The following is a 26,586-nucleotide window of genomic DNA, read 5'->3' on the forward strand; positions in this document are numbered from 1 at the left end:
AGGTCAAAGAATCACACTTTATTAGAAGTTTATATAGATTGCTGGAGATGTGAGTTCAATCCCTGGGTCAGGAAGATCCCCTGGAGAAGGAAATGGCAACCTACTCTGGTATCCTTGCCTGGAAAACCCCATGGACAGAGGAGCCTAGTGGGCTACATTCCATGAGGTGGAAAGAGTTCCACCATCATACAGATTGTTTGTTTCATGTTATGGTATCTTTTCAGTCTTCTTTGCAGATCATCTTCCTCCCATCATCTTAACACATACCCTGTAATAAGCAGTATGGTTATCAAGGGGACAGAGGAGGAGAAAGCGTCAGCCTGACAACAGAGTATGCCATCATCCAGCATGGAGGTATGAGTTCTGTGTATCCTGTGGCCATTTCAAGGATCCTGATCCATACTGACCAATCAAAACTGCAAAACTTTCATCCAAATGAAAGTCAACCTGATATCTGGACACCAGAGCTACATTTCAAAGCCATGAAATCTTTCCAAATATCTTCCATGGGAATAAAAGGTCTAGAGCATAAATCTAATAAGAAAATAAACCCATGGCATAAAGAAATATAGAGACGTAGTGAGTGTTCAAAAATTCCAATAAGAAAATAAACCCATGGCATAAAGAAATATAGACAGGTAGTGAGTGTTCAAGATATGGAAAGTCAGTTGGATAAAACTAGTTTAATTTCCTAAAAATGCTGTGCTTTTTCTTGCTTGCAGTCTACTATCTATGCTGCTTTCTCTTTTCACCTAATTCCTATTAATACATTAAGACTCAACTCAGCCATCATTTTCCAAGGAATGATTTCTGTGACCTCCTAACCAGACAGCTGCAACACTGCCATTCAATGATGAATACCTCTATCACGCTGCTCCCCAGGGATGCTTGTGCTCTTTCTGGCCTAGCATTTATCTCCCTGTTATCAGTTGTCTGATAATATGTCTCTATCTTCTACCAATCTTCAGCTTATCTGAACATATAAGGGCATAGGGACTGTGGCTGTCCTGTTTACAATTCCTTCCTAGCACCTGACTCATACTTGGGGCTTAGACAGTATTTCACAAATGAATCAGGCAATTGATTTCTTTCTTTTCACACTTGAGGTCACAAAGACACAGCCTCTGTAGAGGAAAGAAACTCCAAAATGGCATATTTCTCTAACTTAGAAGGAATACTTCAGAAACAAATTCAACATGATCTCTAACTTTCTTAGTCTCTATTCATTTACATTATTTACTAAGTTCTCCACAATTTATTATTTTTGAAGAGTTAGCTGTTGTCTTTGAACAGAAATACTGACTCCATCTGTTTGAGTTTAACCCCCACTTCCTATCTCCTTGAAAAGAAATTTTTTTTTTTTTTTTTTGGTGAGAAATTGAAGCAAGTGATTCCTTATCCTGTTTCTGTTACCAATCACAATTAGCAGATCAATGATCATACAAGTCATCAATAAAATACTTTACTCAATATTTGCATTAAACTGCTAGTGTATTTGTCTTCTAGCTCTATAATATAACCCTTTTAAAATTGGATTGCCCTTCTCAGACATAGTGCTTTACCAGAAAATTCAGGGGATAAAAAGAAGACATTTAACATTTAAGTTACAAGGAAAAGATTCCCTACTTTATCACTTTTCCACTTAGAAGCAGTCCTAAGTAATACATTCACTACAAATCAGCAGCACTAGGCTTCTTTTAGTCACTTTATAACACTGACAGAATTATTAGTTAAAATTAGACTTCTCATTTTCATATTGGGGAGACATCACCATTAGTTTCTATATTAAACACAAAAGTTATTCATACATTGTGGAACTGCAGAAAGCTTTTTAAATGGATTTAATGTGATGGATGCAGGATTGTCTGAATATTTGTTTAATAGAAATTATGATTATCAACCAAATGATATTTTGGAAAGGCAATCATTTCTTCACTACAGTGTAGTAATACATTTTCCAATCTACACAAAAAATAAATACTCCATATGAAAAGGTATTTTACAGTACTTTCAGTTCTACAGAGTACTGTATTACTGCTTGTCAACTTGCAATTGCACCATAATTCAACCTGTTGCAACTATAAAGCTGAATCCTGACTTAATTAAGCAAAAGACACTGCAAGTATATGGGTTGTGCATGTCTATGTGTAGACAGCAACATCATTGTTATGAAAATAACAATTTTAAATCCTTAACACCTAAATAAAATAGTGTCTGCAATGAGAAGAAAGCAGAACATCTAATGGGGAGTAAAAATCAATTCTGCCTTTAATTTTCTATTCTACTTGGTGTAGGTTTTCAGAAGAATGTTTATCTATAGACAAGTGAAGTAAATTTGCTGCAGAGAGATGAATATGTTTTCATCATCCAGTATAGCAAAGGCAGATGGAGAGAGGAAAACCTATCCTCAAATTGCTCCCCTAACTCAGATCATGGGGTTCATAGCACATGACATGCCTGCACTAGTTCTCAGGGGCCACAAGAGCCTGGCCATCTGGGTGTGGCTGCCCCTGGTCCTACCAGTCACCCCACCCACCGCTGAGGAGTCACTACCTCAACGCACGTGTAACCCATTCATGGTACACGAATTGGGGTGCTCTGGCTTAGGAAGCATTGGGATTCATAAATGGAAACAAAGTGTTTTAAAAATTACAGATCAAGGGAAATTTCCCTAGCTCCAAATTACAGAAAAATTTCAGGTGACTGGTGCAATTATAGAAACAAAGTTTGAATTGCCAGGGGGCAGGGAAGGTTAGTAGTTAACAAGGAGGGTTTAGGCATGAGAAACCCTTGATTTATAACACAAGCCCTTCACTTATCACCATATAAATATGAGGAAGTCATCTGACTCCTCCATGCTTTGGTTTCCTAGTCTGTACAGAGGTAATTATAGTACTTTTCTCATAGTGTTGTTACAAAGACTGAATAACTTACTATGGGGTAATCCCTTAGAGGAATATCTGATAAATATTAGCTTTAATTATAAAACATATGGATACAATGGAATTACAAATATATTTTCACACTTTGAAACAATCAAAAATTATAGAAAAGTTGCAAGAAGATCAAATTATGAATTTTCCTGAATCATATGAGATTAAGTTGGCATCCTGATTTCCTATTCTAAATATTTTAGTATATTCTTTCCTGTATTTGTAATTTTTAAAGCTTTAAATATCTTTAGTGTTTTCTTGAAAACAGGGACATTCTCCACAATAACCAGAAAATAACCATCAAGATCAGAAAAGTAATCGCGATATGCTGCTACCATCTAATCCACAGGCCTCAGATAAGCGTCAGCATTCATCTCAATAACGTTCTTTATAGCAAAGCAGTGAGTTCAGAATCACATGTGTGTTAGTTTTCATTCTTTTTTAATCTGGGAGAGATCCTCCATCTTTTCCTGACTTTCATGACCTTGACACTTTTGAACATAAAGTTCAATTGTTTTGTAAAAAGTTCCTCAACTTAGCCTGGTCTGACATTTTCCCACAGTCAGATTCGGGTTACAAACCTTTATATGACTCTCTGCCGTGGAGGAAGAGCCGCAGCCCTGCAGCCCCCAGCCCAGCTCCGCGGCGAGCCCCCGCCTGGGCCAGCACCGGTGCTCGCTGGGCGTGCTGCGCGGCGTGAGGTCGGAGTTGGCTGGGGCCAGGCGGCTCCTCTTTGTCTGACACCCAGACAGAAGCCAGGCAGGTAGCACGATGATGCTTGAACTCTCTTCAGGGAGTTTGCCACCTACCTGGAAACCCAGAAAGCTTGAGGTTGTGGCCCCAGTTAGGGGGGGACATTCTGAGAGCCCAGTGAGTGTGACCTGTCCACAGTCGGCAGTCGGCCAAGGCAGAGCAGACTTCCCGGAGACTGGGAGGGATGGTGGGGTGGGAGGGATGCCGAGGGGCGCGGGGAGAGGCAGGGAAGTTTTGAGCAGTGGGGTCAGAGGAGGCAGGCAGAGGCTGTGCTGTGTGAAGGTTTGGGCCCTGTGCAGAGGCCCTGTGCTGTGCCTCCTCTGGGCACCAGGATGCTGTCTTCTCTTCCTGCCCCAGGGCAAGGCGCGAGCACAGGTGGTCAGGAGGGAGTGGGGCAGGGGGAGTGACGGCCAGACAGACAGAGCCAGCAGTCAGGCTGGGGCCTCCTTCCTTGGCACAGGAAGCGAGGTTTGAGCCCACGTCGCCTCATGGCATTGAGATACAGGAAAACCATAGGTGCTGGCCAGGATCAGGCTTACCTGGCCTGTGGGGTCACGGCTTTCTGGGGGTATGTAGAGTGGGTACTTGGGAGGCTATTGCCCAGGCCAGAGGCCCAGCCTCCCAGAGCCCCCCATGCCCTCTCCGCCTCCTCTTCCTCAGGCGGGGGAGCTCCTGCGCCTCTCGGAGCAGTTCAGCGACATGGGCTTCCAGCAGGACCGCATCAAGGAAGTGCTACTGGTCCATGGCAACCGCCGCGAGCAAAGCGCTGGAGGAGCTGGTGGCCTGTGCCCAGTGACCTCCAGGGCACCCGGCAGTGTCTGTGCATCCTGGGCCTGACCCGGGCCTGGCGATCCACCCTGACTGTGTCGTGAAGGCTCCATGAGAGCATCAAGGCAGTGCATGCTTCTTGTGAAAACGCACACAGCGCCAAGGGTGGGGGTAGATACTGTGGAGGAGGCATAACTTCACCTCTGAGGACTTCACAGGGGCTCTGTAACAAAAAGACAGGTTAACAAGAGAAAAACCAAAATGTGTTAATGCAGGTGGCATGCATCGTGCCCAAGAAACTTCCATGAAAAGTAACTCAAGATAGCAATTTAGAACTCTGGCTGGGAAAGATACCCTGGAGAGGGAAAGGCTAGCTACTCCAGTATTCTGGCCAGGAGAATTCCATGGACTGTATAGTCCATGGGGTTACAGGAGTTGGACATGACTAAGTGACTTTCACTTTATATAGCATTTACAACAAACAACAATACATTTGTGGAGAAATGACAGGACAAAGGAAAACAGTTTCAAGCTTCCAAGGATGGCAAACTGTAGGGAGGTAAATATATGAAGGGAACTAATGAAGTAAGATTTATTTGCAAGTTCTCTGGTACACTGCTGGGCTGACAATCTGTCTCCAGATTCTGCCTCAAGGTAGAAAAGAGGGGAAGGGAAAAGAGAACTTTTCTTGCATTTTCTGCTTAATTGCCTTTGGCTCAGTTATGTCAAGGGTTTCCCAGATGGCTCAGTGGTAAAGAATCCACCTGACAATGAAGGAGATGCAGGAGACACAGGTTCAATCCCTGGGTTGGGAAGACCCGCTGGAAAAGGAAATGGCAACCTGCTCCAGTATTCTTATCTGGAGAATTCCTGTGGACAGAGGAGACTGGTGGGCTATAGTCTGTGGGGCCACAAAGGGTTGGATGCGACTGAGCAGAATTATGTCAAAGAGGCATATTTTGGGATGACATTCCAATTTCCTTCAGTATCAGAAGAAGCAGCTTAAAGAGGTGAAAGTGGTTCCTTGTGAGGAGGGCCAGGTGAGGTGCATAGGTGACAAACTGCACATTTTCATATAAGCCTTGTAAAATGATCTATATTTTATTCTTTAAACTATGAGCATTAGTAACTTTAAGAAAATTAAAACAAATAAATATTGTGTAGTTCTTTGGGAAAAAAAAACTTTTTATGAGGAATATCAGAAGTGACAGTGTGTTTTCCATTATGATTGGTCTTAGAAGTATGGGTAATCTTCATCATTAGGTGGTGTCTACTAGGCTCCTCCACTAAAAAATTACATTTTCCCCTTTTCCAGTTAATAAATATTGAAGGAAAAGGTACACTGTGAAACTATATAAATATCTCATTCCTAGTCAAGCTTTCAATACATTTATTTATGTACGTCAGTTAAAAAAAAAGTGGGGTGTGGGGGGAAACATGCAGATTATGCAATGCCAGCACTGTCTGGGCTTCCCTGCCTCTCTGAATCTCAGTAAGCAGAGGTTGGAGAAAGACTCCTTCAACTCATCTCACATTTTCTCCAAAGCATGAACCTCAAATAAGAAGATAAACATATAAATATATGCATGCGTGCTAATTTGCTTCAGTCATGTCAAACTCTTTGCAACCCCAAGGACTATAGCCCACCAGGCTTCTCTGTCAATGCAGTTCTCCAGGCAGGAATACTGGGGTGGGTTGACATGCCTTCCTCCAGGGGATCTTCCCAACCCAGGGATAGAACCCATGTCTCTTATGTCTCCTGCACTGGCAGGTGGGCACTTTACCACTAGCGCCACCTGGGAAGCCCAAACATATAAGTGAATATCACCAAATAAAAATTTAAGAAAAAACAAAGCAATGCCTCTCAGCAGGTACGGAATATCTACCAGAACCTTACATATATAGTGTAATGCTAAAACCATTCCCAATACAGTTAAAGGCAGACTAGAATTATGAAACTTCCTGTAGATTCTAACCTACAGTTAAAAGATGGTAAAGTTTAGCAAGAGAGAGATGCAAAAGCCATGATTCACTGAGAACTGTCAAAGATACAGGGAAAGCAGCACTCCTGTGCACTCTGAGCCAAGGGAGGGGAGGGAAGAAGACTAAAACCAGAGCGGTTTGGCAGGATCTAGGAAAGCTGCCAAGATTTTATTTTACATCACAGAAAAAGTTTTAAACCAAGACTGTAACTTTTAATGGGTGTCCCTGGTGGCTCAGTTGGTAAAGAATCTGCCTGCAATGCGGAAGACCTAGGTTGGGAAGATCATACCTGGGTTGGGAAGATCCCCTGGAGGAAGGCATGGCAACCCACTCCAGTATTCCTGCCTGAAGAATCTTTTCAGACAATATGTTTCATAAAATATGTAACTTTTCATAAAACATGTAACTTTTACTAAAATATGTTCTTGATAAAAAGACCATCATAATCTCAAAATTGAAAAGCATGTGCAGAGCTACATTTATATATATATAAAGGTTTCCCTGGTGGCTCAGATGGTAAAGAATCTGCCTGCAATGCAGGAGACCTGGGTTTGATCCCTGGGTCAGGAAGATTCCCTGGCGAAGGGAATGGCAGCCCACTTCAGTATTTTTTTTTTTTTAACTGCCTGAAGAATCCCATGGACAGAGGAGCCTGGCGGGATACAGTCCATGGGATCATAAAGAGTCCATCACAACTAAGCAACTAATACACACACATTTTTATATTACTGAAAGTCAGCATGGTATCAAGTGACTAGTTATTATTGCCACTGTCTAAATGGTATTTTAATGGACTAGCAATATTTGAATAAAACAAAGGCATGTTAATTCATAAATATGATACATTTATTCCATAAAATTGATCTTTTTTTCAACAAAATCATCAGACTCTGTCATAATCCAGATTTTCACAAAACATGTGTTTTATTGACATTAACTTCAAAGTAGGCTTCTGAAGCCAGTGTATACATAGATTTTACTCATTGTAAATTGGAGCCATTATTCACTGCTGAGAGGAGATACAATCTGGAATTATTAATAGCATTGATACATTATATGTAGATTATAGCTAGTACATTATATGGTATCCAAACACTGTAATGAACTATGTATGATAAATTATCATTGCTATAGAATATATTATAAAAACTTTTAATTTAGTTGTATAAATGATTACTACAGCATGACTTTTAACCTCACTTAAATCAATTATTTATGTCCATAAAATGTTAAGTTCTTTCTTCAAGGTTTTTAAATTAGGACATTATTTTTTAAATGAAAAAACAGCAACATATTGCTCAGTTTGTTCAAGTACCTTTTAGAGACTATACCTTGATCTAGAACAGTAGAAATGGTCTTGGTAGAAATTAGCTTCAGTTTTATTTGCTCTTAAACCTCCTGCTTTATAGGCATACATATTTTTTTGTTATCTTTAATTCAAATGCTGCTTTTGTATATATTAGTTTGATTCTATTAAAAGTGTTTTTTTCTAAAATGAAAAAAAAAGTTCTAATCTTTAAAAGGTTGAAATATCCACACTTAGATGTCTGGTATACATTTGCTAACATTTTAAATAATATGTAATAATTCATAGTCAAATGACTATAGGTTGTACAAATTTAAAAAAAAAGTTTCTCACCCAAAATTTCTTGGCATTTATTTGAAGATATGCTATTGTTTCACATAACTATTCTACTGCATTTCATCCCCATCTTATCTACATTAATATAATTGCTTACTCAGCTTTCACTATGATGATGATTATTCTCACCATGCATCTAAGATTTAATGTCATATCTCTCATGTGGTTCTTGAAAACATTCAATTTTGGGACACAGAGATCAGGTATGATTTTTGACTAGTTCCTGGCACAGTAGAACCCACATCTTATGGGCATAAATTTACACTATGTTGCCAGTTATGTGGTAAAATTATTAGACCATGATTCTAGCTCATACACCTTTTACTTACCAATCTTGTTAGCATTATATAGTCACTCTTCATCATGTCTTAATAGTTAATATTCAAAATCACTTTTGCAATTTTCCTCTCAGCACTTTCTACAAAAGATGTACAGTCAATGAAGGGTCATTAATTTTGACTCCTTTGTCTTCCTCTCTTGGAAGTTAAAACCCATGCATAATAAAAGCTTATTATTGGACATACTTTTGTTAATGGTACACTCACTGATTGTATATTTGCTATACAAATATTGTATCTTTAATTTCTTGTCTCACTTGACTTCCCACTAAATTAACCATCTCACTTTGATATCTCCATTCTAAATAGTCACCATTTGTTTTAGTTTTTTCTTCAATCCATTCTTCATGTTCAGCCATTCCAGCAAGTTTTGAAACCATTTCTACTACACCCAGACATTTTCCAATCTGTTAGTGCTACAAAAAGGATCATTGTTCTTAGCTAAACATCAGATATACATTATCCTTTTGGGATTATTGCTCCAATGTTCTTTATCAGTGTTCAGTGGTTGAATACTATCAATTATTTGCTCCTTATTTAGCTTTCTAAGCTCTAAATGCATATGTGCTTTTTAATGTGCAAATAATATTTCATATTCCTCTAAGAAAGTAATTGTTTTCAATCACCTGTGTATCATTGAACAAAGCTGATCCTTAAGAAATTAGAAACAAGTAACACCAGAACAAAACACTATTTTTGTGCTGAAACAGAAAAGCCAGTTTCTAATTTATTTCTCCATTTACAAAATATGTATAAAATTAAATATTTCCTGCTATGTTCAACCAATAGAAAATTGTAAATACTGACTTTTTTCAGACTATATTTTGCAATAAATATTTTCATGCTGTCAGAAAAATGTCATACCCATTTTCCAGGATTAGCTTCCAGTAAGCAGAGTAGAATGGCCCAATCTTTCTTCTCTAATTTGCTAATTTTACAATGGTGGTTTTCTTCTAAAAGAAGAAATTCTGCTGGGGAGAGTCACATTTTTTAAATTTTAATTTGTGAATTCAATATGAATAACTTTCTTTTATTTTTACTCTCATGATTCTGATCATCAATTTAAACCTTCACTTAGTAACATAGATATAAGCTGCATGGATTTTATCTGACCTGTTTTTAGTTGTAGGCTTGAATTTGATGAGATTAATTTTCTTAATCAGAGTCATTATTTTATCAGTAATTACCTTCAATAGGCTTCCCAGGTGGTGTAAAGAACCACCTGCCAAGGCAGGAGAGGCAAGAGACTGGAGTTTGATCCCTGGATCAGGAAGATCCCCTGGAAGACGAAATGGCAACCAACTCCAGTACTCTTACCTAGGAAATTCCATGGACAGAGAAGCCTGGTGGGCCACAGTCCACGGGGTCACAAAAGAGTTGGACACAACTGAGCACACACACACACCGCCCCCCAAGATTACCTTCAATAAATCACAAATATGTATTGTCCTGTTAGCAAATTTTTCTGTAGTTTGGGCTTAATAGCATAAAATGTTTACTTCAGTGTTTCCAAGTTTTATTAAATTAATCAAACAGCCTCTTTGAAGATTTTTCTTTTCAGCTTCATTTCTTTTCTAAACTCCACCTCATTTTTCCACCATTATCTTGACCTTATTCTTTTTTTTTAATTTAAATTTTTTTAAATTGGAGTATTAATTGCTTTACAATGCTGTGTTAGTTTCTGCTGCACCACATGAATCAGCTACATGCCTACATATATCTTTTAAGTAGTTAGAATAGGAAAAAGGAGTCCAGAATGGTGGTGGCTAAAAGACAAAGAAGAGAAAAGTCCACGAAAATAGAACAAAGGAGGTCCAAGGACCGGAGTGAGAACCTCGGGTAAAACAAACAGCCCTCCAGGCTAGCCCAATTTACATAGGGCAGGCTCAGGGGAAGGAGATAAAACATATTAAAAAAAGGAGCCAATATTGAGCCAGGGGTTTCTCTTCTCTTTGCATCTTTTGGGTCAGTCTGCCCTCATGCCTCGAGGATGTATTTTCCTTTGCTTGCCAATAAAACTGAGCTATAACACTGGCCCATCCATTGCTTCAAATTTTCGGTGCAACAAGACAGAGCCAAGGAAATTACACACTCCCCCAACACATCCCCTTCCTCTTGAGCCTTCTCCCCACCTCCCATCTCACCCCTCTAGTTGACCTTATTTATTTTTTTGAAAGAGTTAAAAGTGAAATATAGTTGTACTTAGAGAGTAAAAAAATTAGTACATTTTCCTCCCAAATATTTATAGTCAGAAATATAACAAATCATTCAAAAATCATAGATTTCTATTCTCAAAGTTAAAGTATTTGAAATTAAATACTAAATTCAAAGAAAAATTGTAACAACTAATTTTAAATCAAAATGAAATAAAACCAATAATAAATTTGGTGTTCTGAAAATTTAATTGTCTTAATACTATTAGAAAAAATAAGATGATTGTCAATAATGGAATTTAGCTTCCATATATTTGTCAATGTAAAAACTTAGTATCTTACTTCACTCATGCTATATTTGGACTTTTATTTTGCATTTGAATTGCTTAATCCTATAAAATATTACTGAGGCACCATGTAGCACTTTTGTGAACGCTAAGCTAATTTATGGTACTTTGAACTGGAACAGGATGAATAGTAACAGCATAAAATATGCACTCTCAACTCTTTGAAATAGTATTTGCAAAAATCTATTTCATATGCTAAGAAGAAGAATTGGACATGTTAATTTGTCTTTTCTCTTACCTATGGGGATTTTATGGGCAAAATCCACCCCTCTCCGGAACAGCATTCATCTCTAACATTAGTAAGGAATCATCCAACCTGGTGTTATATCCTTCAGACATATTACCTTTTGCTTGTGGACATAGGTGAAGAGCTGTGGGAAGGTACTTTGCTAGGCTCTAAATAGGGTTAGTCACGAAATCCACTCTTAGAGCTACCATTGTTATTTCTAGCTCTGAGCACCAGGGCTAGAGTACAAGATCCAAAATGTCAAGTGTCCTTTAGTTCTGAAATAAGTATTTTTTTGAGTATGTAATATGTGAGGCCACGGTCAGGAGCCTCTTGTTTCCCTGGGCTACTAGAGAACATGTAATTCAGTAGTATACCCATGGTAAACAACAGTTTAAAAACTGTATCTATAGGTAGTGACTGATGGAAAAACTCATCAAGGCATTTTGTTGGGTAAAAAATTAAAGTTCCAAAATATATGCACAATATTACTCACTTACAGACATTTTAAAGTAACATGCTTCCATTTGTTCTACATATAAACAATAGAAGGATGGATGCATATGAAATAGAAGTTATTAAAACTCTAGGGAGGGAAGTGAAAATTGATTTTGAATAAAGAATTTTAAACCTACCTACAATATTTAGCTTATCATAAAGAGAATTATTATTTACTGAAATAATTAAAAATTGAAAATTTCCCTTCAAAAAGAAATGTGTTGGGAAAACTTGATTTACAAGTTTGTATGAATGTTAAATCATGCAAATATGATGATTTAATTTTTAAATCAAGATATAATTGACATAATATTACAATAGTTTTAGGTGTTCACCATAATTTTTCAATATGGGTATACATTGTGAAATGATCATCATAATAAATCTCACTATAATCTGTTACTAAATATAGTCAAAAACATGGTTTTTTTGTGTGTGATGAGGACTTCTAAGATTTACTCTTAGCAATTTTGAAATATGCAATACAGTACTATAAGCTACAGTCACTACGCTGTATACTATATTCCTATAACATTTATTTCATAACTAGAATTTTGTACCCTTTGATCTCTGTCAATCATTTCACCCTCATTCTACTTCCCTCCCTTCTGGCAACCAGGATCTGTTTGTTCTCTATAACTACCACCTTGCTTTTATTTCTTTGTTTTTCAGATTCCATATGTGAGATCACATGGTATCTGTCTTTCTCTGATATATTCCATGTAGAATAATGCCCTCAAAGTCCATCTGAGTTATTACAAATGACAAGATTTTGTTCTTTTTTGTTTTGTTTTTTAGTTACATTATTTATTTATTTTTAAATTTATTTATTTATTTATTTTTATTAGTTGGAGGCTAATTACTTCACAACATTTCAGTGGGTTTTGTCATACATTGACATGAATCAGCCATAGAGTTACACGTATTCCCCATCCCGATCCCCGCTCCCACCTCCCTCTCCACTGGACTCCTCTGAGTCCTCCCAGTGTACCAGGCCTGAGCACTCGTCTCATGCATCTCACCTGGGCTAGTGATCTGTTTCACCATAGATGATATACATGCTGTTCTTTTGAAACATCCCACTCTCACCTTCTCCCACAGAGTTCAAAAGTCTGTTCTGTACTTCTGTGTCTCTTTTTCTGTTTTGCATATAGGGTTATCGTTACCATCTCTGCTCTTTTCTATGACTGAATAGTATTGCATAAGATATGCATAAACGTCTCCAGCCACACATTCATAGATGGACACTTAAGTTATTTCTTGCTTACTGTTATTAATCCTGCAATGATTACAGGCATGCATATTTTCTTTTGGAACTGGTGTTTTCATTTTCTTAGGATAAATAAATAAATTCCAGAAGTAGAATTGCTGGATTACATACTAGTTCTATTTTTAATATTTTCAGGAAACTCTACACTATTTTTCATAGTGGTTGCATCAATTTACATTCCCACCAACAGTGCAAATGGGTCCCTATTTTTCAAATCCTCACCAACACTTGTTATTTCCTTATCTTTTTGATAAGAGCCATTCATTTAACAGGCATGAGGTGATATCCCATTATGGTTTTGATTTTCATTTCCTTGATGCTTAGTGATGTTGAAGATATTTTCATGTAGCTTTTGACCAGCCCTGTGTCTTCTTTACTTCTTTGTCTTCTATTCAGATCCATTTTTTTAAATCCATTTGCCATTTATTAATCAGATTTTTCTTTTTACTGACTTGTATGAGTTCTGTATAAATTTTGGATATTAAGTTCTTATCAGATAGATGATTTGCAAACTGCCCCCATTCAGTAGGTTGCTTTTTCACTTTGCTGATGGTTTTCTTTGGTGCATAGAAGTTTTCAGTTTTATTTTACCTCTGCCTCAGCAGTACATGAACTGAGAATTTTTAGGTGTATAACCTGGGTTTCAAAGAGGAAGAGGAACCAGAGATTAAATTGTCAACATTTGTTGGATCACAGAAAAAGCAAGAAGTTTCAGAAAAACATCTACTTGTGCTTCACTGAATATACTAAAGCCTTTGACTCTGTAGACCACAACAAACTGTGGAAAATTCTTAAAGAGATAGGAGTACCAGACCACCTTACTTGTCTCCTGAGAAACCTGTATGCAGGTCAAGAAGTAACAGTTCAAACCAAACATTGAACTACTGACTGGTTCAAAATTGGGAAAGGAGTAGGCCAAGGCTGCATATTGTCACCCTGTTTGTTTGACATATATGCAGAGTACATCATGCAAAATGACAGGCTGGGTGAATCATAGACTAAAATCAAGATTGCCGGGAGAAATATCAACAACCTCAGATATGCAGATGATACCACTCTAAAGGCAGAAAGTGAAGAGGGACTAAACAGCCTCTTGATGAAAGTGAAAGAGGAGAGTGAAAAAACTCTTAAAACTCAACCTTCTAAAAACTAAGATCATGGCATCCAGTCCCATCACTTCATGGCAAATAGAAGGGGAAAAAGTGGAGACAGTGACCAATTTTATTTTGGGGGCTCCAAAATCACTGCAACTATGACTGTATCCATGAAATTAAAAGATGCTTGGTCCTTGGAAGAAAAGCTATGAGAAACATAGATAATATATTAAAAAGCAGAAATATCTCTTTGCAAAAAAAAGTCTGTATAGTCAAAGCTATAGTTTTTCCAGTAATCATGTGGACCATAAAAAATTGCTGAGTGCCAACAAATGGACACTGTCAAATTATGCTGCTGGAGAAGATTCTTGAGAGTCCCTTGGATAGCAAGAATGTCCAGCTAGTCAATCATAAAGGAAATCAACCCTGAATATTCACTGAAAAATAATGATGCTGAAGCCCCAATACTTTGGCTGTCTGATGTGAAGAGCTGACTTATTGAACTTTTCCACCCTGATGATGGGAAAGATTGAAGGCAAAGGGAAAAGTTGGTGACAGAGGATAAGATGGTGAGAAAGCATCACTGACTCAATGAACAGGAATCTGAGCAAACTTTGGGAGTTAGTAAAGGGCAGAGGGGCCTGTCATGCTATAGTTCGTGAGGTTGCAGAGTGGGACTCTACTTAGCAACTGAGCAACAACCTAATTATTACATTTGTTACCTTTACTTTTGGATTCAGATCCAAACAATTGTCACCAAAATCAGTGTCAAGGTGTTTACTGCCTATGTTTTCTTCTAGGAATTTTGTGGTTTCAGTTCCTTCAAGTTTTTAATCTGTTTTAATTAATCTTTATTAATATATATGGTATAAGACAGTAGTCTATTTTCACTCTTTTGTATTCTGCTGTCCAATTTTCCCAACACCACCTATTGAGACTGTCCTCTCCCCATTGTATATTCTTGCCTCTTAAGTTGTAAATTAATGAACTGTATATGAGTAGGTTTATTTCTGGGCTCTCTATTCTTTTGCATTGATCTACTTATCTGCCAGTCAGTACAATACTGTTTTGATTACTATAGCTTTGTAACATGGCTTGAAATCAAGGAGTGTGTTGCTTCCAAGTCTGTTCTTCTTTCTCAAGACTGCCTTGACTAGTTGGAGTCTCTTGTGGTTCCATACAAATTTTAGGATTGTTTTTCCTATTTCTGTGAAAAATACCAGGGGAATTTTGATAGAGGTTGCATTGAATCTGTAGACTGCTTTGATAGTATGGACATTAACAGTATTAAAATTTCTAATTTATGAACATGGAATATGTTTGTGACTTCCTCAATTTCTTTTATCAATACCTTACAGTTTTCAGTGTATAGGTCTTTCACCTCCTTAAATTTGTTCCTTAGTATTTTATTCTTTTTGATGCAATTTCAAATGGAATTGTAGTTTTAACTTCTCTGATTGTGTACAGAAATACAACTGAATATACAACAATCTGTATATTTCGCATATTCACTTTGTATCCTGCAACTTTACTGAATTCATTATTAGTCCTAACAGTTTTTTGGCAGAATCTTTAGGATTTTCTATATATAAAACCTTTTTTATTCAGAAATAGTGACAGTTTATCTCTACCTTTCCAATTTGGATGCCTTTTATTTTTCTTGTGTAAGTGCTCTTGTCAGAACTTCTAATATCATGTTGAATAAAAGTGGACATTTATATCTTCTTCGTGATGTTGGAAGAAAACCTTCACGTTTTTCACCACTGAATGTGATGTTAGATGTTAAATCTTTAGTATATTACCCTTCAAGTTGTTATATGCTTTTTTCTTTCTACCTGACATTCCATATTTCACTATTTCTTAAAGTTTGGGTACATCTACAAATTTAATTCTTACTTACTCCATCAGTTAGGGGCTTTAGTGTTTAACTGAATGTTCCCTTTATTATTTTCACATAAAATATCTATATTTTATTTAAATAAAAAAATTCCTGGGCTTCCCTGGTGACTCAGTGGTAAAAATTCCCTCTGCCAGTGCAGGAGACACAGGTTCGATCCCTGGTCCGAGAAGATCCCACATGTCGTATAACAACTAAGCTTGTGCTCCAGAGTCCAGAAACCTCAGCTACTGAGCCCTTGCACAGCAACTACTGAAGCCTGTGTGCCCTAGAGCCCATGCTCAGCAACTCGAGAAGCCATCGCAATGAGATGCCCATGCACTGCAACTAGAGTATAGCCTATGCAGCAACGAAGACCCAGTGGAGTCAAAAAATAAAGTAAAATTATAGAAAGTCTTTAAAAAAAATTCCCAAATATTCATGCTTTGAGTCAACCATTGTGATAAGCACATTAATTTCATTTAATCCTTACAACAACCTCTAAGAAAGTGCTTTATTGTTGTTTTACCAACAAGAGAACTGAGAGTCACAAAGGCTTATTGTATCAAATAAATGTCAACAAAAGGACTCAGCTTGAGAAAATCTAAAAACCACAGAGCTGGAAAAATCAAGACCAAAGTCAAGTTAACATGCTCTAGGTAGGCAAAAGATAATAAAGTAAATGAGCAGCAAAAATGGGACAGGTTCATTTTGTCTTTATAGTTTTAGGAGAGAATCATCAAAAAAGGAAAACACTTATCCACAATGTCTAGGTTTAGTTGAGCTGGATTCACCCTTGAGGAAAAGCTGAACAAATGTGTATTTTAGGCTTTACTCTAAATAAGGTAGCTACAGCGCTTTCCAAGTGTGACAGCAAATTTTCCAAGATATGGGTGTTAGCTAAGAAGTAGAAGAAGGAAATAAGGAAAAATTCAGTGCTGGAAGGAAAGAGAGAAACATTGAATGGATCAGATTTCACACCTTCTGGATGGCCAGATAAGACAGTTCCTTGTCGCCAAAGCAGCAATCCTGGAAATACAGATCTCCCAACCCTCTATTGGCTAAAGTAGCTTGATGCCCTCCATTGCCAGGATGCTAGCAAGTTTATAGTTGTGATGCCAAGATTCAGGTTTGTTTCACAAGTCCCAGAAAATTTACTATGAAATTTTAATATGCATCACAAAATATAATACAAATGCAGTAGTTAAGAAAGGTTAAAGTTTATAGAACACCTTCAGTGTCTTCAAAATATTTTTATTTATCTAACTATTGCTCAAAAAAGGATTCTTGCTTATCTTCCTAGACAAATAAGTTTGCATTGATTTTAGTTAATAATTAACATATAATTTTTATATTACAAATTAACATATATCAATACATAGTATTTATCAGAGGACTAGGGGCCAAATAAATGATTGCAACTTCCTTATCAGTTATATAGAGAAAAGATTCAATGTCTATACAGATAATCATGCCACTTTAGAACATGATTTTACTTATCTTTGTGATGCTGAATAAAGTTTAATGTTAATGCCTATTTAACAAACCTATTGTGACATCTTTCCATACTCCACCTTTATCCCTCACTCTTCAGCAAAACCCATAAATTTAGTCTAAAATAACTAACTCTACATAAGCACATAGCCCTATAACATAACAAAAGGACAATGTGTGCTGTCTATGGCTTTCTTAACTCATTTTGAAGCTTTGGCTTATAAGCACAATCATCTGAACACTGTATTAAACACCGTCATTAATATTATCTGTGTAAAACCAAGCATCATTTAGGCCATCAATCAAATTCATAGAAAAACTTCAAAGAGCATCATCCCTAGGATGAAAAAGCACTTAAGCACTTAATCATGCATGAAGCTCCCAGTACTGAGAAAATTAATTGCATGGCTCTGGGCCCCTGACCTCTAGTAATTTTATAATCTGAAGCAGACAACAGAACAGAGCCATATATAGGTCATATGGCCACCAGAAAAGTAATAAACAGTAACCATCAAGGAATTCAGACATTCTCTTGTGTTTTAACGGTGGGAAATTTGGGTAAGCATCCACAAGTCCTTTGAAATATGGCCTTTTTTTATTGTTGAAGAGGGAAATAGCCCAAACCCAAGTCATGACAAATTGTTTCTTTACAACATAACCATGTGATAGATACTAAAGAGGAAGGCGCCTAACCATGTCTAATACGGAGATATCTCTCTGGTAGATGTAGTATCATAAGCAATGATTTCCAACCTTTCACAGACGTACCACCACAACTTTCCACCCCTGACTCCAGCATCTCCTCCACAGAACTGATCATTACTGCAATTAATTCATGGAGTACTTGCTTCATTGTGTCTGTTCCCCTTGCTTGATCACAGATTCCATGAGCCCCATTCCCTACTTGCAAAATCCAGCACATCATAATTGTTCTGTACGTTTCTGAAAACAAGGAAGTGAGAAAGGGTTGAAAGGGAATAAAGATACTTCAGGCCATAAAACACTAAGTATAATTAACATATGAGATTCTAACAAACATGTAGTAGCTAGATTAATACAGAAGCTTTTTGAAACTCTCAGCATTCACCTCAAACCATAACAACTGATACTTAAGTACTTCCTAAGAAAGAGCATAAGACTTAGGCCGAAGATTTTCAGTCTGCTTTAAATCTTGAAAGGACTCAGAAGTTCCTTTTCAACTCTGTCATGTCTAATCTCCATCCCTTTATTGGTGAGACTTTACTCCCTGCTTATTTGGCTGTGACCTCCTCGTTCACTCCCCAGTTTCTGGGAAGGCGTGCTAAATTAAAACGATTGAATGTGCAAAGTAATCTCTGGTGCAAAAACAAAGGCCATCTTGTCAACCATTGCCATTCTGATGTTTTATTTACTGAATAACATTTGATTCTTAATCAGAGATGTATCTCATCCCATTGGGGATGCTACTTGTCCGGGATCCTCAGGGTTCGGGTGTCCTTTACACCAGTGCTGCTCAAAATGTGACCCCTGAATCAGAATCAGCATCATCTAGAACTGATAAGATATATAAATCTTTGTGCCCAATCTCTTGAAGCAGAATATCTGCAAACAGGACCTAGAAATCAGTGTTTAACAAGCTATTCTGATGATTTTTGAGCATCCTGAACTTTGAGAAGCACAGCCCTATGTGTCTGGTTTACTGGCCTATGCCACAGACATTAGTCCCTCATACTTCCTTAGGTAGAGTTTGCACTCGGAAAATAGGAAACAGCTAGCCTCAATGTCCCAGTACCATTTCTTACTGTACCCCATCTCTCCAATGTCCCAGTAGGAACAGTTACTAAGAGAATCCATTCTGGATTGGGATTGGAGGATGTGCTTTTCAGCTCTACCATTTGGTGGCTGTGTGACCTCAGGTAACTTATTTATCCTCTCTGGGCCTCAATTTCTTCATTCATAAAAGTTGTGTGACCTCAGGTCACTTCTTTCACCTCTCTGAGCTTAAGTTTCTTCATCCAAAAAAACAATAATCTTTCTGGCCAGAAAGATAAAGAACATTACAGTATACTAACACATATATACGGAATTTAGATAGATGGTAGCGATAACCCTATATGCAAAACAGAAAAAGAGACACAGAAGTACAGAACAGACTTTTGAACTCTGGGGGAGAACGTGAGGGTGGGATGTTTTGAAAGAACAGCATGTATATTATCTATGGTGAAACAGACCACCAGCCCAGGTGGGATGCATGAGTCAGGTGCTCGGGCCTGGTGCACTGGGAGGACCCTGAGGAGTCGGGTGGGGAGGGAGGTGGGAGGGGGGATCGGGATGGGGAATACGTGTAACTATATGGCTGATTCATGTCAATGTATGACAAAACCCACTGAAATGTTGTGAAGTGATTGGCCTCCAACTAATAAAATAATATTAAAATGACAAAAAAAAAAAACAATAATCATCTCACCTCATACAGATGTTGAAAGAGTTCAGCGAGTTAATACACATACAAGAGCTTAGAAAGATATGTGGTATGTAAATAAGGGCTATATTTGTTTATTATTATTTAAGGTAGATTGAACTCATAAAGCCTCTTAATCTGTCCAGGGGATGATTATTTTGCCTACCATCATTTCTCTGGAAAATAAGCCCATGCTGAATGTCTCATGCAAGCTAAATTCTGGTTTCCATGCAAAGGACAAAGGGTATCCTCTTTGAAATTATTGTTAGTGTAAAGTGTGTTACAGAATATTAACAGAAAAATCACACCATTCTATCTGCCCTCATTTGTGACTATCTTTCTTATCAAATGAGTAGGACATACTTCATATCTGTCACAAAATGTTGATATACACAGACAAGACTGACTTTCCTAAGTAACCTCTCATGAGAGCAAATATATAAATTAAATTGGCAGGTGGCTTCCAGAAAGGAAGGGTAAAACAAACCTCTACCAGGTTGATTTATATTCTTGATAAAATACAAATATGGGTAAGATCCCATTCTAATGAATTCCACCGGACCCGTAATTTGCTTTGGCTTTAATGAAATTTGTTATTGTGACTATATTGCTAGAAATCATACCCCTAGTCCGAAGAGCTCTAGCTGAATCCCTGCTGATGGGTGGCCATTCTTGCTTGAATTAATAAGTGAAAAGATATGTTTCGAACCCAACTGGGAAAGGAGAAAAGTATAATGAGCTCACTATCCTGTAAACTTCTCTTTTCCAATTACTGCTTGAATCTGGGCTTAGCCTCAGATGGTGTTTCAGGTCCTGGGTGGATGAGTGTATAGATGTGCTTGATTTGGAGTTTTTCAGTTTGGAGATTTGGTGGGGGGTGGTGAGTAATTAAGAGACCTACAGGGGTAAGAAAGAGGAAGAAAATGAATATCAACTGTTACTTAATCTTGTCAATATAGAAGAATTTTTAGAAACCTTTCAACTCTTTTGTTTCACCTTTCTTACTTTAAATAAAGTAAAATATTTTGGGCATGGCTAGTGAACAAGCACAAAATTAGCTAACAGAATCACTTCTTGTAGAGAAGAATTCATAGTAACAAGAAGACACTGGTGATTTGGGCCACAAGCCACTTAATGGAAATCTCTTTGCTCTTTGGAATGCTTATTTATGGTGAAATACTTATTCATGAAAGATTGACTGATTCTATGACATCCAACTTAGTATCTTGAACCTCAGTTGAGGCTTTATTATTTCATATATTCAAGATGTAATATTAAACTATATAGTTGATATTGGATATTTGCATATACACACATATAACACACAGGTATATATGTACACATGAACACATACATACATATACTTAAGGCAATTTGATTTGTTACAGTGGAATTTTTAAAATTTTGTTGATATTATACTGCTAAAATAAAACAGGTGGAACTTTTTACTTACATCTATTCCATTTAATCTAGACAATTAACTTCAAGGAATATGTGCTAAGAAAATGACTCATAACAGGTTAAATAATATGTGCATGAGTATTCATCCTGTCAACATTATGAGTGAAAATCAATAGAAAATGAATGTATAACAATAAAGAGATGACTTAGTGGTGGATAAAGTGTTAGTCTCTCAGTCATGTCTGACTGTTTGCAACTCCATGGACTGTAGCCCCTCAGGCTCTTCCATCCATGGAATTCTCCAGGCAAGAATACTGGAGTGGGTTGCCATTCCCTTCTCCAGGGGATCTTCCCCACCAAGGACTGAACCTGTGTTTCCTGTGTTGCAGGCAGATTCTTTAACACATAATGAAATATTTGCAATAATTAGAAATTATGCTTAAGAATACCATAAATCAATAGGTGAGGCAAACTATTCTATAAACACAAAGGAAAACTAGGATGCAAATCCAAATTGTTTATAGATTAAGACTAAAAAAAACAATGTTCATGAAAAAGATAAAGATTCATAATAGTAGGAGAATGAATTTTTTTTGTATTTTAAACTTTTTTTGGCTTTTATGATCTGAAGAAGTAGCTTTTATTTCAGTCTGTCCAAAAGATCAAGGTACTATTTGTTTAACCTAGAATCTTACTAAACTAAATACCTTTTGAAATGAATGAATTAATGTGGCTTAAATATTTTAATAGACATTTTAATTATACTAAATGAAATTTTATTAGAGGATTTGGCTTAAAAGATTTTAAAATGACAAGTATGCCTGTACCAATTTTTGCATCAGTATTATGATTAGTGATGTTACACAGAATAGCCTATAAATTATAAGATGTATTATAACTTATATTAAATACATTGCATGGACTTTTCATACTTAACAATCAACATTGTCATTAATTAAATGTCATGGAAAAAACAGCTGATTGGATGAGATTATTATTAGATTATTACAATGTAGTTTAGATATACATTAGATCTACTAGATATTTATAATAAGTTTTAAAATATTCCAGCCGAAATAGTATAGACTTTCTCGGTGGCTCGGCGGTAAAGAATCACTAATGCAGGAGATGTGGGTTCACTCCTTGCATCAGGAAGATTCCCTGGAGGAGGAAATGGCAACCCACTCTGGTATTCTTGCCTGGGAAATCCCATGGACAGAGGAGCCTGGTAGAACCCCTACAGTTCATGAGGTCACAATAGTCGAACATGAACTTGCAACTAAACAGTATCAACAAACAGTATGTATTTGGAGTTTCTGACAGAATGTCTTCCCCTAAAATTACTATATTTTTTAGGATATAAATCCTTCCAGTGAAATTATCTTTTTACAAGCAATTGTAAAGAGGTTTTTGTTGAGGATTTTATTTTCTTGTATGATTAAACTCATCAATTTTCATCTCAATGATATTAACAAATACAAGAATGTTAACACGACTATATAGCCTTTCTGTTTGCTCCTCCATTATGACTATTTTCATTTTAATGCAAGTATGGCAAGTAGAATTAACAAAATTGGGTGATTTATTCTTGTAACTTAACTCTTGAAATACAAGTTTCTTTCATATAAGAGAGCACCATGATAGGACAGAGCCCCTTGTAAATGCAAATCAACACATTTTCTTTCCTCCTTAAGACATTGGCAAAACTCTGTGAAAGGAATAGGAGTGGGGCCAACCTTTCACAGTAATGAATAAAGATTTGAATAATTTCTTTAATTAGAATATTTGGTATTTTTTTTACCAATTGTTTCAATCTATTACTATGAGTGCCATAAAGACATGATTTTCATTATAGCTTTATTTTGTAAAAAGCAGTAATTGACAATAGTTTAAATGGCCCTCAAAATGAAATAGTAGTATTATTAGACTGGTGCAAAAAAATTGCGGTTCTGCATTGTTGAAATCTGCCATTTTATACTAGACTATATTCTTAAATAAATGTGGTTATGTTATACATCATTTTAATGCACATTCATCGTTTAATTTTTTTATTTTTATTTTTTTACTAATAACTTATTACTTGCTGTTTATTTCAAATACATTCAAACTAGGGAAATGATGTTAGACAAAAAGCAAATTCAAGCGATTTTCCTATTCAAGTACAAAATGGGTCGTAAAGCAGTGGAGACAACTCACAATATCTACAACACATTTGGCCCAGGAATTGCTAATGAACATACATTGCAGTGATGCTTCAAGAAGTTTTGCAAAGGAGACAAGAGCCTTGAAGATGAGGAGCATGGAAGTTGACAATGACCAATTGAGAGGATCATCCAAGTTGATCCTCTTAAAACTTCATGAGAAATTTCCCAAGAACACAATATCAACCATTCTAGGGTCATTCAGCATTTGAAGCAAACTGCAAAGGTGAAAAAGCTTGATAAGTGAATTCCTCACCAGCTGAACGAAAATTTTAAAAAAAATATTGTTTTAAAGTGTTGTCTTATTCTATGCAACAACAATGGTCTATTTCTTGATGGCCTTGTGACATGCGATGAGAAGTGAATTTTATATGACACCTGGTGACAACAAGCTCAGTGGCTAGACTCAGAAGAATCTCCAAAGCACTCCCCAAAGCCAAACTTGCACCAAAAAAAGGTCACAGTCACTGTTTGGTGATCTACTACAGCTTTCTGAATCCCAGAAAAACCATTACATCTGAGAAGTCTGCTCAGCAAGTTGTTGAAATCTCCCCAAAAACTGCAGTGCCTACAGTTGGCACTGGTCAACAGAAAGGACCCAGTTCTTCTCCACAACAATGTCTGACATATACATCACACAATCAATGTTTCAAAAGTTGTATGAATTGGGCTACAAAGTTTTGCCTTATCCACCATATTCACCTGACCTCTCTACCAACCGAGTACCACTTCTTCAAGCATCTCCACAACTTTTTGCAGGGAAAATGCTACCACAACCAGCAAGAAGCAGAAAATGCTTTCCAAGAGTTCATTGAATCCTGAAGCATGGATGTTTATACTACAGGAATAAGCAAACTTGTGTCTTGTTAGCAAATACGTGTTGATTGTAATGGTTCCTATTTTGATTAATAAAGATGTGTTTGAACCTAGTTATAATGATATTGCTGCTGCTGCTAAGTCGCTTCAGTTGTGTCCAACTGCATGACCCCAAAGACGGCAGCCCACCAGGCTCCTCCGTCCCTGGAATTCTCCAGGCAAGAATACTGGAGTGGGTTGCCATTTCCTTCTCCAATGCATGCATGCATGCTAAGTCGCCTCAGTCATGTCTGACTCTGTGCGACCCTATGGACAGCAGCCCACCAGGCTTCTCCATCCACAGGCAAGAATACTGGAGTGGGCTGCCATTTCCTTCTCCATATAATAATATTATCACCCTGCTTATTTAACTTCTTTGCAGAGTACATCATATGAAATGCTGGGCCAGGTGAAGAACAAGCTGGAATCAAGATTGCTGGGAGAAATATCAATAACCTCAGATATGCAGATGATACCACCCTTATGGCAGAAAGCAAAGAGGAACTAAAGAGCCTCTTGATGAAGGTGAAAGGATGAGATGGTTGGATGGTATCGCCGACTCAATGGGCATGAGTTTGAGCAAGTCTGGGAGTTAGTGATGGACAGGGAAGCCTGGCGTGCTACAATCCATGGGGTCACAAAGAGTCAGACAGAACTGAGCAACTGAACTGTACTGATAATGATAAAATTCACAGTCCGAAACCAAAATTGTGTTTGTACCAACCTAATATAAATTATGATCCAAACTTACTATGGAATATTAAGTATGCAATATTAAAAAAAAGAGCAAATATAATCTATTGATCTAGAAAGATACCCATAATACATTTTTAAATGAAATCAACCTCCAACCCATTACATTTGGTAAGATTCCATTTTAATTAAAACAGTTTCTTGTATGATATTGTGTTATTAATGGTAATGACTTCTGAAGAGTGAAGTTTGAGAGAGATCTTTCCATTCTTAATTTTGGGAATTCTCTAAGTAAATTTGTGCCAAACCATCAACTAAATGAAAGAGACTGATCAGGGTTCAAAATCCTGGGATATTTTAAAAATTGGTTAGTCACAAATTGAAAAAATGAGATAATACTTCTCATACCTTTGTATTCTTGCCAACAGTAAATATCATATTTAAAGCACAATGCACCTTGTAGGTACACAGTAAATGTACAGTCACTTACTCTTTCATCCATCAGCACTTGGAATATGGTTAGCACTCAGTGAAAGTGAATAGCTAAATGAATACAGGTATGAATGGATAACTCTTCCTCTAATGCAAAATCAAACAAAATTCTCAAGATGTTCTGCTTCTCAATTTCCTACTACACTCACATGAAAAGTCTGTGCTCACATTTCTTTCATATAGCACAACAAAATCTTCCTTCCAAAAGAGGCTAGGAAGGATTAAAAAAAAAAAGGGACTTGAATGTCTGGAAAGAGAAGACCTTCTTCAGAAATGCCACCATATTTAACTAGTCTTCCTCTGGGATTAGTAGGGGACTTTGCTTTGGTGCTTTTTGCAGAGAATTCTGGTATTTCCCTAGCAAGTGGCATTTTAAAACTGACAGCTCCAGCTGTCCAGCCTTCATCCTTCCACTGACTCATACCCAACAGATGGTGCAAACAGCCTGGCATAGAATCACTGGATCCACGTTGGGAGGAAAGCCTTGCCAGACGGCTGACGGTTTCTTTGAAGTTGCTCATTCTGGCAACAATGAATGACTAATACCACATCCTTGGCTGAACAAAAAATAAGATATTGAAGTTTGAGAGAAATTTTGGAATATTGGGCTTCATATCTTTCACAGTGCTTGCAATAACTTTCTATTAGTCATAAGATTTTATTAACACTATACGTTAGAGCTATGTGATTCTCTCACTTGAGATTCTTGGTGCCTGAAATCAAAATAAACCCATTACTACTGCTCAGATGATAGTAGAAAAAACAATGGTCTAGAGATCAGTGCACCCAGATTTCACCATCTGTTCTCCCTTTAAACTTCCTAGATAAACTTAGCCAAGATATTGATGTGCTTTGATCTTTAGATTCCACATCTTTTAAAAGGATGAAAATACCGTCCTTATTTTGCAAGGTGATTGAGAAGCACATAAAATAATGAATGTATAGCTGTTATGTAAAGTGTGATAAAAATACTCTAAAGTTATATGTTATAGAGAATATCATACTGACTCTCCATAAGCAGGTTTGTGTTTGCTGTTGTTGTTTAATCACTCTGTTGTGTCCGACTCTTTGTGACCCCATGGACTATATCTTGCCTTGGCTCCTCTGTTCATGGGATTTCCCAGGCAAG

The sequence above is a fragment of the Muntiacus reevesi genome, chromosome 6 (assembly GCF_963930625.1).
Source record: "Muntiacus reevesi chromosome 6, mMunRee1.1, whole genome shotgun sequence".
Lineage (NCBI taxonomy): Eukaryota > Metazoa > Chordata > Mammalia > Artiodactyla > Cervidae > Muntiacus > Muntiacus reevesi.